The 17,165-nt window shown below is 52.5% G+C and overlaps 1 non-coding gene across 1 annotated transcript; it reads left to right on the top strand.

Moving 5' to 3' along the window:
• The first annotated feature begins 17,058 nt into the window (after positions 1-17,058).
• LOC113620275 (U6 spliceosomal RNA) lies at positions 17,059-17,165 on the top strand. Its single transcript, XR_003432724.1, has one exon. It is a non-coding gene; the product is annotated as a U6 spliceosomal RNA (small nuclear RNA).

Raw genomic sequence — 17,165 nt, 5'->3', positions numbered from 1 at the left:
TTATATAGCATGTTCATTTGCGTATATTTATATGTACATATATATTTATATTGGAAGTTAATTTATTTATATAGGAAGTTGCCCTCTATTCCTAATTTTTGAGATTAAAAAAATAATATTGGGAGAACTTCTGTATTTTTTTTATTTTTTAATAAATTTATTTATTTTTGGCTGCGTCGGGTCTTTGTTGCTGTGCACGGGCTTTCTCTAGTTGCGGCGAGCGGGGGCTACTCTTCGTTGCAGTATGCGGGCTTCTCACTGTGGTAGCTTCTCTTGTTGCGGAGCATGGCTCTAGGTGCGCGGGCTTCAGTAGTTGTGGCACGTGGGCTCAGTAGTTGTGGCTCACGGCTCTAGAGCTCAGGCTCAGTAGTTGTGGCACACAGCTAAGTTGTGGCTTAGTTGCTCCTCGGCATGTGGGATCTTCCCGGACCAGGGCTCGAACCCGTGTCCCCTGCATTGGCAGGTGGATTCCTAACCACTGCGCCACCAGGGAAGTCCCTTGACAATTGTTACCATGAGCGGATGTTGAATTTTGTTAAACAGGTTTTTTAAAAAATCAATTGATATGATCATATGACTACTTCTTTAGCCTGTGAATGTGGTGGGTTACACTGATTGATTTTTGAACCAATCAAATATTGAACCAGCTTTGCATCCCTGGTATAAACTTCATTTGGTAATGGTGTATAATTTTTAAAGTATGATGATGTGTTCTATTTGCTAATGTTTTGTTAAGGATTTTTGCATCATATACATGAGGGATATTGGTGTGTAGTTTTCTTTCTTTGTATTATCTTCGTTTGGTTTGGGTATCAAGTTAATACCAGCTTCCTAAAATAAATTGGGAAGTGCTCCCTCCTTTTCTATTTTCCAAAAGAGATTGTGTAGAATTGGTATTAACTTTTCTTTCAGGTGCAAGTGTATTTTAAGTCTCTGTTTGAAACTTGTCTGCTAATATCCCATTGGCCAAAACAAGTCACAGGGCTGTGCCTTATGTCAAGGGTGGGGAAGAATGATCTACCTTCTGTATATTTCACCAGAACTAAGCTCTTCGCTCCAGGCTGCAGGCACCCACAGACCAGTGCAGGCTGGGCTTTTCTAGAACCCATGTCTGTCTGACTGGGCCCTCCCGGGAAGGACTTTTGAAGATGCTGTCTGTATAATACTGATATGCTTGAGTTAAGCACAGCATATCCATCAAGCTCCCAACGTACAAGCGCTACAAGGCCTTCCTTACTGAATAGTCAGTGATCCAATTCCCAGACTCTGAGTTTAAAGGATAGGATTTAATCTACTCAATTAGGTTGATTTTCATTTTTCCAACAATTTCATTCACCAGCCTCAGGGTGACTACTATGTTTATGTCCATGGGGGGGGGCTCAGAAAAGTTTAGAACCTGGCCCCCAAAGACCTCTCCAGCCTCATTACCCTCACACTCCATCTCCAGCCTTGTCCCTGCCCACGCATACACACCAGGTAGACTCATTTGCACCCCGGGGTCTTTGCACACGCTGCCCTCTGCCTGGAACACGGTTCCCGCCATCTCTTCACATGGCCATCTCCTCCTCAACCTTTGAGACTCAGCTCAGGGGGTGTGTCCTCCAGGAACACTTTGCTGACTTCCCAAGTCTGGAGGAGGGCTCTTCTCTGGGCCGTCCCAGCACTGCGCTCCAGTGACCCTATCCTGGACTTGCCTCTTCACTTGTCCCTTTCTCCCCTGGACTGTGAGCCCCTGCAGGGCTAGAACTGAGTGGCTGTCTGGGTCCCCAGCACCCAGCCCGGGGCCCAGCCCAGAGCAGGCTCTCGGAAGCTGACAGTTGAAGGCCTGAATGGCTGCAGGCTTGGCGTTCACAGCCCACAGGCAGAGCCTCCGGAGTCCGCCTAATGATACGTCACCGGTGAGAAACCCCCTTCCTGAGGCCTGGAGGGGTGTGCTAAAGGCACCTCTCTCTGTGCTCGCCAGCCCTCTGCTCCTCCCTCAGGGCTGTGACTATCCCTTAGGGAGGAGAACTCAGAGGAGACCCTGGAAGTGAAGGCATCCAGTGCACCTGCCCCAGGCAAGGTGTGGCCTTGAAGGTCAGGAAAGCCTTGCCTGGCATTCAGGGATCTGCTCAACTGAGCCTGAGCTTCCCTTTGAGCCTCCCTTCCTGCTCTCCCAAATAGACTTCCCAGAGCCTCTCACTGTTCTGTTCAGCCTCATCCCTCCCCCTTGCTTCTGCTGTTCCTGCCACCTGGATGCCTTTCCCTGTTTCTCTTTGCTTTGCCTGTTCTTCCAGGCCCTTCCTCCCAGCCCACCGCAAGCCAAGTCTGCAAGTCTGCACTGAGCCTCTGCCCTTTGGGAATTAGAGCCGGCCTCAAATTTTCCACGAAATATTTTGTGGGTGTGAGTTTGGACCTCCCTGAGGGTGAGCTGGGAGCTGGCCAAGTTGGACTTCACCCAGAGTAGTGGCCAGGAAGAGGGGGGCAACTCCTGATCCCCGGAGGGAGATAAGCAGCTGGACCCCAGCACTCCGGTGGGGCTATTTTTAGCGGCTGGTTCCTGGCGGGCCTGGAGTGGTTTGGGCCTGGAGGGAGAACAATGGGCCACTGAGGCCAGGCGGAGGGCGAATGGCAGGGCTCAGAGGCAGGGGAACAGGGGTTGTCTGCCCCCCATGCCGACCGGCAGGAAAAGCTTCTAGGGCAAGGTATTTGTCAGACTTCCTGCGGAGCCAGGTGCGGGGCCAGCTGGGTGATTCCAGAAGCCCGTCCTCATGAGCACCACCACCACCATTTCTTGAGGCCTTTCTGTGGGCCGGACACCATGCTAAGCACGAGGAGTGCCGTCTCCCCTTTCTCAGCCTTGTCGTACAGACGTGGAAACTGAGGCCCGGCTCAGAGAGGTCAGTAACTTACTCACACACAGCAATGAAGAGAAGCAGTAGAGATTCAAACCCAGGTCCTCTCTGTCTCTCCCTCCAGAGGATGGGACGCTGCAGAGCCTTCCACTCCCAGCCCTCCTCGTCTCAGACCCTCCCTGGGCCCCGTGGGCTTTCCTGCCTAGTGGCTCTGACTCCATGAATGACCTTGTGCACGTCACTCGCCTTCCTCGGGCCTCAGTTTACTCATCTGTAAAATGGAGGGGAGCCTTTCTCTCAGGGCTGTTGAGGGCTGAAACAGAGGCCAGGTGGGTGCACCACAGGTGGGCACCAAGGAGGGAGGAGACATGCATTTTCGGCCTCTCCACTTGCCAGCATTTGCTGACTGAATGAACCCGTGGACCATAGTTCTGTTTATCTCGGGAGGTGTTCGCCCAGGAAATGCCCTCCAAACCTCTCAGGGTCTGGTGGGTACAGGAGGGACAGGTCAGCTCTGTCCAGTGCTTTTGGGGCATTCACAGTCTGAAAGGGGAGACAGGCCCATGAACAGGCGATGAGAGCACAATGAGAGAGGCATCAAAACATCTGTGTCGGCTTCCTTGGGCTGCCCTAAGAGACTGGGAGAGTTTAACCAACAAAAATTTGTTTTCTCACAGTTCTGGAAGCCAGAAGTCCAAGGTCAAGGTGTCAGCAGGGTTGTTTCTCCTGGGCTTGCAGACAGCAGCAGCCCTCTCCCCTTGTCTTCGCATGGTCTTCCCTCTGTGTGCGTCTGGGTCTAAATTTCCTCTTCTGATAAGGACACTGGTACTACTGGATTCGGACCCACCCTGATGACCTCATTTTAACTTCATCACCTCTTCAAAGGCCCTGTCGGCAAACACAGTCACATCCTGAGGTCCTGGGGGTTAGGACTTCAATATAGGAATTTGGGGAGGCACAGTTCAGCCCAGAGCAATGGCCATGTGAAATAACCGATGCAGATGCTTTGCACATCGGCAGAGAGTGAATCTGTCTCAGGTGGGGCCCCGCCGGGGTCTCCAAGGAGCCAACCAGACAGAGTTCTTCATCATAACAGGAAAAGGGGGAGGGGCTCTGAGTGGGGAGAGGGAGGAATTGCCAGAACCCTCCCAGAGGTCAGTTTCCCCCCCAACCCCCTCCAGCTGGTGAGACATTCTCTGGGGTGAGGGGTGGTTGACAAATTCCTGAGAATTACGCTGCCTGCCTCTGAATGTCGACTGAATGTTGTTTTGTTCTCAGCACTGGAATTGCTCTCTGCTGTCTCCAAAACATCCGTAAACTCTGTTTTCCAAATTGACTCTGCACTGCAAGGCCTTGGGATAAAGTGGGAGTAAGGTGCCTGCAGCTGGGATAGAGGGCAGCCGTAGCGCTGAGAGCAAGGACCGATGAATTGACATAAGACCTACCGAAATCCATGGGGACTGGGGGGAGGACATGCCAGGCTGCTGGGTGGGGACCGAAGTTACCTAGACAGGACGGCAGTGATAGGAGGATTGGGGGCCACCAGGCAGCTCTACTTGGGAAGAAGGCACCTACACTGGCCTGGAGGGGTGGGCATCAAGGAAGGCTTCCTGGAGGAGGTGAAGACTAAGGGGGGTCTTTAAGTGTGAGTCAGAAATTGCCAGAGGAGAGCAATGACGTCTCAAGCACAGAATCCTGGGGGGACATAAGCCTGGTGTCTCTGCCGACTCTGGATCACGTCTTGCTAAGCAGTCCCCTGTGGGCCAGGCCTGGACTAAGCTCTTCCCACAGGTAACAAAACCAGGTGGCCATGTGGGACTGGCTGTAGCTAGTGTGAGGGGTGCAAGGTGAAGAGGTGCAGGAGAGAGAATAGTGGGTGCTGGCCAGACCGAGAGGGCCTGGAATGCTGGGTGGCATAAAGGACTTTATGCCAATGGAGCAGAGGAGGGTCAAGTGAGATGTCTGATGGCGGCGGCCGGTGTAGGGGTAGACACAGAGTGGAGAACAGGACCATGGAGCTCAGAGCGAGGCAGCCAGGAGGTCACAGAGGGCCACTCCAGGCCCGGTGGTTGGTGTGGCCGCCCAGTGGCATCTTGATAACCGGCCCGCCTGATCCAGGGAGGACTCCATGGTGGCTTTCCAAGAACTGCTGTTTCTCTTTCTTCTGCAGCTTCTCCTGGGGCCAGGAGGGGAGGGACCTTTGGACTGGTCAAGCCCCGCTATAAGTCGTTCTGACCAGGGCAGCCGGGGATGGGGACAGGACACATGTCCGTCAAGCATCTCCCTGTGCCTGGCCTCTGTCAAGCGCTTCACATACCCACATGCGGTCCCCAACCACCCCAGGAGGCAGCCGTTGTTATCCCCATTTTACAGACGAGGAAACTGAGGCTCAGGGAGGGAGGAGGACTTGCCCAAGGCCTCTAGGCTGGGAAGGCCTCGAATCTGGGACTTTCAGCCAGAAGAGCCCAGCTCCCTTCGGCCCCAGCTGGGCTGCGTCAGTTTCTAAGAAGTAGGGGGTGAGTCTCTAGCAGTTCTTGCTGCCTGGGGATAGAGGGGCTACATGGGTATGAGGGTGCCTGGCCTGGCTGAGCTGCCAGAGAAGGATGGAGAGGTGGTCGGGGAAAGGCCCATCCAATGTCCACCCACTCCTGGCGCCAATTCTGGGCCTACACCTCTGCAGACATGAAAGAAGAGGCTGTGGCTCTCATGGAGCTAAAAGCTCACAAGTGTGCAAGTCGCTCCTGATTCCCCTGCCTGATCCCCAAAGTCAAGAGCCTGCCTTCCTGTCTCCAGGGACTTCCTCTCTCCTCCTGGCTGCCAGGGGCCTGCCTTTACTTCTGTTTCCCCCTGAGCCTGTTTCCTCCTCTGATAAAATGGGGTAATCATGCTCCTTTGATGGGTGGGTGTGAGAGGGAAACGAGGCCATGTTTGTAGAGAGCCCAGCTCCCTGAGTGCCTGCTCTGGGCACAGTTGCCGGGACCGCTGTGGGCTTTGCTTGTTGGCTCTGGAACTGAAGGCCAGCCCACTGTGGGGAGGAGGTAGGAGGCTGGGCTCCGGCTCCTACTCTCTGGGTAACACTGGGCTGCAGGCTTCTCTGAACTTGAGCTGTATTGCCTCCATCTCTTTGGACTGGGGGTTTTAGGATTGGGTGTCACCAGGGGCAGAGTTTAGTTCGGATGTTAGGTGGGGAGTAAGTTCGTAACCTCGCCCCTTTCCTTTCAGTTGCTTCCTCTGTGTGTTGTGCTTTCCCTAACAAATTGCCCTGGAAAGATCTCGAAAAGGTGTCATTTTGAAAAGTGTGCCAGGGGAACCCCTCCCCAGCATAGTCCCCCTTCCAGATGTGCTTCTGGCCTGATCACAGCATCAAATACACACAATACACACAAAATGTATCAAACACACACATCACACACACACCTCCCCTCCCTATACAGCACACATCAAACACATCACACACACACCACACAAACCATACCACAAATATACACACTACACATGAACATACAAACAGCACATACACAGCACACATACACACACTCCACCACGCATGTCACACACATAGACCATATTCACACACATCAAACACACACATACACCAGCAGAACTCCGGTGCATTTAGCATCTTTTTTTTTTCTTTCTTTTTTTTGCGGTACGCGGGCCTCTCACTGTTGTGGCCTCTCCCGTTGTGGAGCACAGGCTCCGGACGCGCAGGCTCAGCGGCCATGGCTCACGGGCCCAGCCGCTCTGCGGCATGTGGGATCTTCCCGGACCGGGGCACGAACCCGTGTCGCCTGCATCGGCAGGCGGACTCTCAACCACTGCACCACCAGGGAAGCCCATTTAGCATCTTTTGATTGAGAAAATGCATTTCAACAAAAGCTCTATGAGTTCAGCGATGCTTTGAAATGGTTTGTATTTCGTTCATCCTGACAGTATCTTCAGATAATTGAAAACCAGCCATTGAAAGATGCATCAACACATCCTTCATTCTGGTCCCAGTTCCTATGGATCCAGGCAGCCCAGTGGGAATGCTGCGCACCCCAGGCTCTGGGGTGTAAGCGCGGGGACCCCTGGTTCAGCCACAATTCAGTCACCTTCCTTCAGTGGGATTTTGGGTCTCTCTTGCTCCGCTACTGTCCTTCGTCTGAGGCATGGCTTCCCTCTCTCCACATCACGGGCTCAAGGCTGTGCGCATGTGTGCGTGAGTGCTGCCATGTCTATGAGCTCATAAACCACTGTCCTGCAGAATCCTCCTTCAGAGAAACTTCCCCGCCAGCTCCACCCAGAAGGCAGAGCAGATGGAAAATTGGAGCAAGCACCCATCTTGGGTCAGGGAAGAAAATATTCTTTTTTCCCCTTCTCTCTAAAAATATGCCCAGGCCTTTTTTGAGCCTTGATGCAATAAAAACCAGCTGTGGCTCAGAACAGCCCCTGCAGCCTTTGCCTAGGGAGAAGGAAAACCAAAACAGCCACTGGAGGTGGGGTCAATGGCTGTGTCCAGGCGCCAGGCCCAGAAGCCAGCCACCTCCCACCTGGAATTGGGTCTCCAACGGGCACGGAAGCGTCCCTGTCTGTTTGTCCTGGTGTGGGCCCAGGGAACCAGGAATCACTTAGCCCTTCCTCTTTTAATGCTTGGGGCTGAGGATGGGAAGATGACAAGAGGTGGGTGTGACTTGGAGTCTGCTCCCAGCTACCTCCCCATCTCCTGGAGGAGACAGATGGGCACTTGAGTTACCCAGAGCCAACCTGAGGGAGTCTTCTGGTAGCCCAGAGGAGAAGCGGCTGTGTCCGATTTGGGGAGAAGGAAAGTTTCCTAGAGCACGTGACATTTGGTTGGCCTTAAAGGAAGGAGGCAAGCAAAGGTGTTCTAGGAGGAGGGACCAGAATCAGCAAAGGCCTGGGTTACTATGGGCCAGTGGTTACTGTGTGGTGACCAGAATGTAAGGCAAAGGTGGGGGAACACAGGGAGATCAGCCTGGGGAGGTAGATTGGGACCTTATGCTAGGTGTTCTGTGGGGTGATAGGGAGCCATGGAAGGTGCTTGAGCACAGGAGGGACTTGTCTAGAGGGGGGGCTGCTTGGAGGATATTTGGAGGGGAAGTCTGGTTGCATAATTGGAGTTGAGGCTTCGTTGGGGAGTCCCTTAAAGAGGGAGCTGAATCTTCTAACTGGACTTCCTGGTACCCTGCCCATCGCAGGGCACAGACCCCTCTGGAGGAGAGTGTGGAGAGGTGCTAGGGATTTAGAGCCAGGAGATCTGGCTTCTAGTTCTGACTCTGATGTAGATTCATGTTTCCTTGAATAGATCCTTGTCCTTCCTAGGCCTCTGCTTTCCCACCTGCACAAAGGGACTGTGAAGTCTTTCCCTTTCCCTGGAATATCAGTGCTGGGTGGGCTTATGATGCCCTGAGGGACAGATAGGGAAGAGGTTGCCCACAGGCCCCCAGCATGGCAGCTGGAGGGGGACCCAGGCACCCAGGCTCCCGGGTTCCAGGCTCTGGAGGAGGGCTTCCTGGTGTGGATTTGTGGCTTTGGGGGTCCACTGGGTCTGGTTCCTGTCCCGAGAAAGCTGCCACCCCCAGCAGCCCTGCAGCAGGTAAGAGGCCTGGGCTAGGGTCGGGGCTCAGGGGACTGCCCTCCCCTCCTGGGGAAAGAGCTTCAAACGGTGCCAAACAGGGACCCTCGTGTCATTGCGTCCCATTTCCTTCATCAGCAACCCCGTGAGGATGGGTCTGTCACCCTTTTGCAGAAGACAAAACCGAGGCTCCAGAGGTGGACCGACCTTCCCCCAGACTCGCAGCAGATACAGAGCAGAGCTAGGATCTGAGCCCTTGTCTGTCTGCTGTGGGCTGCTCTGCCATGGGACCCTCTCCTTCCTCCCGCCCCCTGTTCCCCCAGCCAGGCTCAAGGTCCTGCTCACCATCGGATGTCAGGGCCCCAGCTAGGCACACAGTGGGTGCTCAGGAAGTGCTTGTGGGCTGGATGGTTGCATGGCTAGACGGATGGATGGCCTGGGGAGAAAACACAGGCTGGGCCAGCACCTCTTCATCCAAAGCGCTTTCCTGGGCAGGAGAGATGCCCCTCTTTAGGCAGCCCCAACGCGACGGCCCTTCGACATCTCGCAGTTCCCATGCAGCGACCAAGGGAGGACTGCTCTCCCTCGCCCTCCATGCCCAGCCCAGCAAGGTGAGTGGACACCAGGGCAGACACTTGGCGGTGGTCAGTAGTTACCTCAAGGCTGCTGAGGCTGCTAAGAGTGGTTGAGGACCCCTGAAAAATTAGAAGATCAGCTAAAAGTCTGTTGGTTGCAGGCCATGCTGTTTCCTGGACCAACTCTCCCATTGGCCCTGGGTGACCCCTGACCGCAGTGTTTTCCGGAGCTTCTGAGCTGTGCCAGCTGCCTGGCAGCAGCAGCCCCTGGAGGCAGGTGCCTCCTGGCACCATGGGAGGTCTGCCATCCTCCTGGCCTGGGCTCCTCACAGAAGCCCCCCAGCCAGCACAGAATCCCCACCTTCCTCTGTCTTAGCCGGGACCCCTCCCACCTGCCAAGACTTGGGTTTGTCTTGATACCCACCCCTCTCGCCTCCTCTGCAGCTTCTCGGAGACCCACGGCAACCTGGAGTCCCGGAGAAATAATAATGATAAAGCCAACGAGATTTTCAGTACATGTCATAGAGCACTGAGTACCAGGAGCTGCGCTAAATGCTTTGCATCCGCTATTCCTTTCAATCCTCACAGTAAGCCTGAGAGTCAGCTAACTGTGCAGACTCCTCGCAGGAAACACGTGGCCCAATCCAAGGGTTTATTCGGTGGGTCTCAAACTCGTGTGCACATTGGAATCATCAGGGAGGCACCAAAACTCTGGTGCTCGAGTCCTACCCGAAGGGGGTGTGATTTAATTGGTCTGGGGTGTTGACCTGGGCTTTGGAATTTTTTAAAGATCCCAGAAAAGTCTAATGTACAGACCAGTATGGGAACCAACAGTTTTCATGAGGAGAGTTTAGTGAAGGGACTTTTTTTTTCAAAGAGCTTTATTGAGGTGTGGTAAACACACACTAAACCCCACATATTTAAAATATATACTTTGATAAGTTTGTTTCTTTTTTCTACCATCAACCATTTCTAAGCGAACAGTTCAGTAATGCTAAGTATATTCACATCGTTGTGCAATGAATCTCCAGAAATTTTTCATCTTGCAAAAATGAAATTCTGTGCCCGTTAAGCAACTTCTCTCCATTTCCCACTCCCTCTTCCCCTGACAGCCATCACTCTGCTTTCTGTCTCTGTGACTTTACCTGTTCTAGGCACCCCATGTAAGCGGAATCATACAGGATTTGTCTTCTTGTGACTGGTTTATTTCACTTACCATGTTGTCTTCAAGGTCCATCCATGCATGTCCGAATTTCCTTCCTCTTAAGACTGAGTAATATTCCATTGTATGTATACACCACATTTTGCTTATTTGTTCATCTACGAATGGACGCTTGGGATGCTTCCACGTTTTGGCTACCGTGAATAATGCTGCTATGAACATGGGTGTACAAATATTTCTCTGTGAAATTGCTTTCAATTCTTTGGGATATATACCCAGAGGTGGGATTGCTGGATCATACGGTAATTCTATTTTGAATTTTTTGAGGAACTACCGTACTGTTTTCCATAGTGGCTGTACCGTTTTACATTCCCATTTAGTAGTGCACAAAGTTTCCAAATTCTCCACATCCTCACCAGCACTTGTTATTTTCTGTTTCTTTTTTTTTTTTTTTTTTTTGCGGTATGCGGGCCTCTCACTGTTGTGGCCTCTCCTGTTGCGGAGCACAGGCTCCGGATGCGCAGGCTCAGTGGCCATGGCTCACGGGCCCAGCCGCTCCGCGGCATGTGGGATCTTCCCGGACCGGGGCACGAACCCGTGTCCCCTGCATCGGCAGGCGGGCTCGCAACCACTGCGCCACCAGGGAAGTCCGGTGATTCTGTTCTTGATGGGGGTGGGAGCAGGAAGGGAACTGTCATCAGCTAAAGACACCCAGCTCTGCCCCACCTGGGGTCGCAACCTGAGCTTGTTCTGGAGCCACCAAATCCCAGAGATGAAAGAGACCCTCCAGGCTCTCTGGATGAAACTCCTTTGTCTAGAAGAAGAAGCTGAGGCCCTGTCCTCATGGCTGGGCCTAGAGCCCAGGCTTCCTGACTGTGGTCCCTGGGCTCCTCCAGGGTAGCTGAGCCCACTCTGCTCATCAGAGCTGCTCTTTACGGCTCCCTCACCTCCTGGGGACCCACAGGTGGAAAGATGCTGGATTGTGGGTCATTCTCATGCATGCATTACAGCAGGCTCCCCTGGGCTGCTATTTCCAGCACTCAGCTGGTTCAGGATGTTCTACCAAACTCCAGACCAAGAAAGAAATTGGGTTGGTGGGTGAGACCGGTGCCCGGTCCTGCAGGAAGAGAGTCTGTTTTCAAACACTTGGGTGGCCGCCGTGGCCTCTGTGTGGCCCAGTTGGGCAGGGTGGCCACTTTCCTCTTCTTCCAGCCCCAGCCCTGGGCTCCTGTGTGTGTGGGGGACTCCCTTGTGCACCTGCAGCCCAGAGGCCTCCTGAGACTTGAGCTGGAAGAGTCACAGGGTCTTGGACTCTCCCAACAGGAAGGGCTCCTGGCAACACCCAGGTCTGGTCTCTCACTGTAGAGATGGGAGGACTGAAGTCCAGAGAAGTTGAGGAACTTGTCCGGGGTTATCCTGAGATGCATGAAGTTGCTGGATGCCAGCGCTGCTGGTGGTTGGCGCGCTCCGAGCCCTTTCTTCACCCCCCCCTTCCCTGGAGCTCTGCTCGGCAACCACCCGCTACTTGCATTTTTGCAAAGTGATGTCATCTGCAGATAATGGTTTTTCCGTTTCTGGTGGAGCAGGAGTTCCAGATATTGCGCTTTGGGGGAGGGGCTCAGAAGAGCTGATTGTCTACCCCTCAGGCATGGGGGGGTGCTGGGTAGACCCCCCTCAATCCTCCCATAGCCACGTCTAAGCTGCCGAAGGCAGACCCGTGGTCTCAGGCCTCCTGGTCTCCCAAGTCCTGAATGACCAAAACTGTGAGAGCCCCAGAGAGGGGCCTCCCTACTTCTTCCTTGTACAGATGGGAGTCTGAGGCCCAGAGAGGGCAGGGCCTTGCCCAAGCTCACACAGCATTTTGAGGCAAACCTGGACTCACACCCAGACTTCTAACATCCTGAGCCACTTGCGCGTAGTTCAAGGTCTCCCAACCTCAGCACTATTGACATTTTGGGCAAGGGGTGAGGGGCGGTTGTCCTATGTGTTGTGGGATGTTTAGCAGCGTCTCTGGCCTCCACCCACTAGATGCCAGTTACCCTCGTCCCCCAAGCTGTGACAACCAAAAACGCGGCCAGCTATTGCCAAATGTCCCTTCCCACCCCCAGGAGAGCAAAATTGTCCTCTTTTGAAAACCACTGTCATAACTGTGGTACCTGGCAGCAGGCTTTTATTCCACCACCCTCCATTTTTAGATTTTTTGGGGGGGTGGGTGGTGGTGGTGTAAGAGGAGACGCTGGGGAAAATTCCTTTTGTCCCCAGGAAGAAAGTAACCCTCCACCTCCGGAGTCCTTTAGCCACCACTGTTGACAGGAGAGGGTTCTTGAATCCGAAGCCCAAAAGGCGCTTTGTCTAAGGACCCGACTCCATGCGAGACACCTTCAGGATGTTAAGGCAGCACTGGAGGGGGCTGCGAGGGGCTGGCCAGGGTCCAGGACCTCCTCCTGGCTGGGAACACTGCTTCCTCTGATCACTTTTCTTGGAGCAAAACTGCCGATTTATTTTCTTGGGGAAATAAAAATAAATGCTGGCTTTTGTAATCCCATCCCCAATCCCATCTGGAAAAATCGGTCTCATGGAGCTTGGCTGCCCGAACTCTGAGGGCTGTGTCTGGCAGAACCTGGAGTCACGATGGCCGCTTGAACATCGGAACAGGCACAGCTGACATTTCCTTTCCTGTTACAAGTTTCCTTGGAATCTTAGCAGCCCCGGGAGGCAGTCCGTGTGTAGGCGGAATCTGGTGGAAAGGAGCCCTGGACAGGCCAGAGGCCAGCTCAGCTTCTGACTTGCTGTGTGACTTCAAGTCTTAGTTCGTTTCCTCTCTGGGCCTTGACTTCCCCATCTGTGAATTGGGACGAGGAGTGTTTCTCAGCGTGTGATCCATGGACCACATGTATCAGAATCACTTAGGGAATGTGTTTAAGATTCCTCCCCCAGATGTCCTAAAGTTTTATGAGCTTCCAATTGATCTCAATGTGCTTACTTTTGGGGATCCACTTTGGGACCCACTGCCCCAAAGACCCAAGGGATTTTCCCTCCGAGTCTTAAATTTGAACACATGACAGTTTTGCACGGTCTCCTTTTCCCCCTTATAACCACGTACGAGGGTCTCGCCTAAGGCAAGAGGGTAAAATTATGTAGTGGTTCGGCACTGGACATCGCTCCTGAAAATCATCTGCTTTCAAGCTCTTGGCAAGGTCCCTGAGGTCCTCCATCCAACTGAAGTCACTGTTAAGGCACTTTATTCCTACAATGATGAAACTCTAGCTGCTAGTTATAGAGTTTGGTTTCAAAATTGTTCCATTTATTATTTTCATTGGATTGGCTTGTAAACCCTTATATAGTCATACATCAATTATAACTGCATTATTCCATAAGAATGCATTTTCCAGACGTGGTTTATTCCTTCTGTGAAAAACTAAAAAAAAATGTTTTTTCTTCCTTTTTATATTAAATGGAAGTCTTTCATAATGTGTTACCTATTTATATACCATCTTAAATGGAGTCAGGGAACATAAATTTGGTTTTTTTTTTTTTGCTTTTAAAATTTCATTTATTTAGTATCAAGGGACATATGTCCACATTAACAATTTCTGACCATACAATGAAAGTACTAATATTAGCTAGTGTTGACCATTGTTCCAAGAGCTTTACATTCACCACAATGTAAAGCTTCACAATAATCCTCCAAAGAAGGCAGTGTTGGTATTGTTCTCATTTTGCAGATGAGGAAACAGAGGCTCAGACTGAAAAAACATGGGCAAGGTCAAACAACTAGGATGGGGGGAAGTCAGGATTTGAACCTGGGTAATCCAGCTCCAGTGTGTTAACCATTGAGGGAACATAATTTTACTCTTTCTTGATGCCCAAGGGCTGTCACTGTGAGCTTCAACTATCGTATGCACGATGCTTGTATAGACTCCTAAATTGTGCAGTTGCTTGGCCGGGCCACAAAAAGTCACCCAAGATGCTAAATCTCTGTGTTTGTTTTTAAATTTTTTCTTTTGCTTTTATGTTTATGTTTTAAAACATTTCTTCTTCACAGCATGGTCATGATGATGCCCTCTAGTGGAAAACCAATAACCCATGTGTGTTAAAATTGTTTGTATTGTTAGAGTTGATAAGCAACAAATGAGAAGATTCTCAGGTGAGTTAAGGGCATGAACTTTTTACTTTTATTTTGGCAGCTGGGAGATGGGGGTAGCTTTTTCTTTGTAATTTAAAGCCCAGTTCCAGATGCCTCTGATAGTTTTCTGGATCAATGAGGAGTTCGTGTAGATAAATAACGAATTTACATTCCAGGTGTATTTGTTTTGCTTCTGAATTAGAGATACTTTGATTTCTTCCTTGTCCACACCCTGTTCTTGGAGCAGCTGCTCCACCCCTAGCCTATGACACATGACCCAGCTCACTGGCCCACTTGATCTCGCTTGGGCCACTCAGATTCTCTGGCCAGGAGATTTGCAACTAGGATTCAACACTGGAAAAAGTCACCTGTGGGGAGCTGAGCTTGTAGGCCATGGGACTCAGGGACTGAGACCATCATGGGGAGCTGCTCACTTGGGTCGTGGGCAAGTCCAGAGTGAGCCCAGAAGCTAGGCTGTGGAAATCCCCTGAGCAGAGACGCAGGGTGTGAGATATCTGTGTGTGTGTGTGTGTGTGTGTGTGGTAGTGGTGGTGAAGCACACAAGGCCCTGAAAGGGGGGCTTGCTCCGGTCATGTCACAGAAAACCAGGGCCCTGAAAGAGCCCCGGCCTCTCTCTGCATCTGGGAGACTGAGACCTTGGGAGAGGCAGAGACTGACCCAAGGTCACCTAGAGGGGATGTGGCTAAGGTGGACTTGAACTCTGCAATGCTTGTTCTGCTTTCGTATCTGGGCAACTTGTTCAGAGGATGGACAGACCATGTCTCCCCTGTCTCTTCTGCCACATTCTCTTCTGCTGGGAATCTGAGGACGAGGCAGATGTCGGCATGGCATGATTTGCTCCAAATGTCTCCCCAACAGCTGGTTACAGTATCTACAATCCCACCATCTTCCGTTTCCAGAAGTAGCCCTGGGCAAGTGTACACCATGCATCTTGTTCACAGGAGAGATTACTTAATGATTTGAAAAGCCCAGGGTAAGCAAACTCACACTTATTGAAACCTCAGGCAACTTATACCCAGCCCACAGCCTTAGGAAGGTAGCCCAATCGCTCCCATTTTACAGGGGAGGAAGCTGAGGCTCAGAGACGTGAGGTGACTTGCCCAGGGTCACACAGCAAGTCAGGAGCAGGACTCAAATCTGCTTCCAGAGCCCAGGCTCCCTGCTCGAAAGAGCACAGGTACTGAGTCCTGGAACCAAGGATAGGCTGAGGTGTCGGGCAGGTTATGAGGTGAACTTGTCTCACAGAATGATTCAGTAGAAATTGTCTGGGCCTCGGAATTAGAGCCATCTGACTCCATAACTTTGGACTCCTTTCTGGGCCTCAATTCCCTCACCTCCAAAGCGGGGTAAGACTGGGTGTTCCCTGTGATCCCAGAGAACTCTGTGGGCTAAGAGTGGGACTAGGCTCTGGAGCCTGAATCGGAGAGACCTAGAGGCAGTAGCTGACAGAGTGCCCATGGTCCAGATTCCAAGGGACTGGACAGTAAGAGCATGGATGCTGGAGCTCAACAGTCTGGCTTCAAATCCCCCTGCTCCACCCACTACCACCATGTGGACTCAAGGAGGTTAAATTAATGGCTCCAGCCTCAGTTTCCTCATCTATAAAATGGGGATAATAATAGTATCTACCCCATAGTAAGGATTAAATAGGTTAATACACGTTCAGTCAGAGCAGCACTTGGCAGTAGGAAGTTTTCGAGGTGTGTTAATTCTCGCTTCCACGCCACACACCCACACTCTTGCGGGTTAGAAGGTTTAAACTTCCAGTTCTGCTGAACATCGACCTCCTCCCAGATGTGGTGGCAGCCCTGGGATGCAGCAGCTGGTCCCCGTGGGCCTGTTTCCTGGTCAGAGTGAGTCCATGATCACTCAGATGTGACACATGGCCTGGCCACTCCCACTGGGACCGCAGGCAGCCAGTCCTGGGCTAAAAATAGTGTTTTTATGAATGGAGCCAGGCAGGGCTGTCCTGGGACCCACAATTAGCCCTTGTGTTAAAACCCAGTCTCTGACTCTCTGGCCCTGACCCTCAGCCCTGCCTCTTCTGTGCCGCTGCTTGGGGGAGATTACTCAGGGTTAGGGGGAGTCTGTGTGGTCACGGAGGGGCCTTGGGGAGGGGAGGAGTGCAGTGGTGGGTCCTCTAACAGGTAAGGGGTCCAATTTCTCTGTAACTTTGAGATGTAGGAAGGAAAATCTCCCTTGATATGGAGGAAATGGAAGTTTTCAGAGTTCACAGCCAGGGGGGTATACAGTCAAATTTGGGCTCCGGATTGGTGTCCCAGCCCCAAGTCTCTTCCCCTCCACCTGCTGCTGCCACGGCACGGCCCACTGGGGAGGGATCCCGACTGGGGTGAGGGCTGGCCTGAGCAGGCTTTCCTCTCTCCCTGAGGGAAGGTGTGGTCGTCTCGTGAGGATCAGGGTCAGCCAGGAGGGTCCAGCTCAGTGAGCAGCAGAAGCAGAGCCGAAGCTGAGCTGTAGGCGACCCGGCGGAGCGTGAGCAGGGCCAGGCCCGGAGCGGGCAGGCGGAGCAGCAGGTCCCGGCCCGCGGGAAGCCGAGGCGGGCGTCTGTGTGGCGTGACCTGGGCGCGGCTGGCAGCGGGGAGCCTGTAAGAGGCAGGGTAGGAGCTCAGGGCCCCCAACGGGGATGAAGCCTGGCCATGCCACGGCCCTGCTAAGGGTCCTTCCAGGGCTCCGTACTGCTTGCTCGTTGTCCCCCACTAGACTGTGAGCGTTCTGAGGGCCCAGAGCCTTAGAGTAAGTGAGCGGTGCTCGCTTCGGCAGCACGTATACTAAAACTGGAACGATACAGAGACGATTAGCACGGCCCGTGCGCAAGGATGACGCGCAAATTCGTGAAGCGTTCCATATTTTT

This window comes from Aethalodelphis obliquidens, unplaced genomic scaffold (genome assembly GCF_003676395.1).
Source record: "Aethalodelphis obliquidens isolate GAN/ISIS:26980383/991018 unplaced genomic scaffold, ASM367639v1 scaffold7, whole genome shotgun sequence".
In the NCBI taxonomy this organism is placed as follows: domain Eukaryota; kingdom Metazoa; phylum Chordata; class Mammalia; order Artiodactyla; family Delphinidae; genus Aethalodelphis; species Aethalodelphis obliquidens.
The sequence above is the reverse complement of the archived record's forward strand: the minus strand, read 5'-3'. Positions and strand labels throughout refer to the sequence as shown.